This window comes from Opisthorchis viverrini (genome assembly GCF_000715545.1).
Source record: "Opisthorchis viverrini unplaced genomic scaffold opera_v5_541, whole genome shotgun sequence".
Lineage (NCBI taxonomy): Eukaryota > Metazoa > Platyhelminthes > Trematoda > Opisthorchiida > Opisthorchiidae > Opisthorchis > Opisthorchis viverrini.
In genome coordinates, this window is record NW_008752195.1 from 166,952 (window position 1) to 168,165 (window position 1,214).

A 1,214-nucleotide genomic window follows, 5' to 3' on the forward strand; every position below is an offset into this window, starting at 1 on the left:
CAGCTCGGTCACCAACCCACTTGCAGACGTTTGACCAGTTCTTATTAAGGAATCTTCTTAACGTATGTTCAAAATGGCAAGTAACTCAATGACGGACTCCCGAGCTGGAGTTTTGCTGTATCCCTAGTTATTCACATCGAGCGTCTCACCACAGAAGCTATTCAAGACTTCCGTCACCACAAAGAAAGGACTAACCAATAGGGGAACAATACAAAATTCGATGACACTTCCACTCACGGTAAATCGGGGCGCTAATATGGTTTGCTCCACGCGATGATATTGTGTGATAAAGCGTGAGTTGTCCCCAATCAGCACGAAGCGCATGGTGGATTGAATTCCAAGGATGAACCCCATCCTATCACATAGGTAACCCAATCAAAATGCGTCTTACACATACCTGGCACTGATCGGATCCTCACGTTTACTAAGAACATATGCTGAACGGAGGAACCACTTTGACTCACATCGCTCAACTTTAATAGTTGCCTTGGAACATGTCGGACTGATAGGTGTTCACAACCAGGCCAGGACCGTGCCTCAAACTCTAGTTTACGTGAAGCACGGAGCTTTCATGATCAGTGTTATGATGGAACCGGGGAATCCTTATGTACGAGGGCCAGATGATCTTAATAAATCTGACCAAGATGACCACATTTGACTAAGTTACCCGACAACAATAAGCGCAGCTGATTCTTGCGTTGGACATTGGGAATAAATTTGGCGAACAGTAAAATTTTTTTTGTGTGAGCAAAAAATTATAATTTACATAACGAGACCAAGCTGTCAAGTTGGAGGAATGTTAGCGGTTTTTTGCTATTTTGGAGTTTCAGAGCGTTTGATACCTCTTCGTTTACAAAAGGTGATATAGCTGCAGCTATTGACACTATTTTCCAAAACCCTCTTGCAGGTAGCGAAGCTTCGGTAGGCAAGGCATTTCCCAGTCCTCTTTCAGACTTGCGAAACGCAGAATGATTGACGCCTCGCGCTGCACAGATGGTGAAAGAATATCTTAAACAGAAATTCTCACGTTTAAAACATCTGAGTATGTTGGGCATCCAGTTATTCAGGCAAGGTGAACCGATTTCATCGGAAGTTCTCATTCACTGGAAAGCTCCTTTTGCTAATAATGTAGTAACGGTATTTTACTCAGCTTAGTTCTCGGTCTGAGCCTCCCAAGCTAGCCTTCACGTCAAAACAACCACCAAAGGTGCACA

The 1,214-nt window shown here is 43.7% G+C and overlaps 2 protein-coding genes across 2 annotated transcripts in view; one reads left to right on the forward strand and one right to left on the reverse strand.

The window, feature by feature from the left end:
• Window positions 1–1,214, reverse strand: part of T265_11614 (hypothetical protein) — a gene marked incomplete at both ends in the record, with an annotated part of 47,573 nt that overhangs the window by 25,969 nt on the left and 20,390 nt on the right. The window lies entirely within an intron of this gene.
• The window catches only part of T265_11615 (hypothetical protein), a gene marked incomplete at both ends in the record, with an annotated part of 27,944 nt that overhangs the window by 25,801 nt on the left and 929 nt on the right, over window positions 1–1,214 (forward strand). The gene's annotated exons all lie outside the window — the stretch shown is intronic.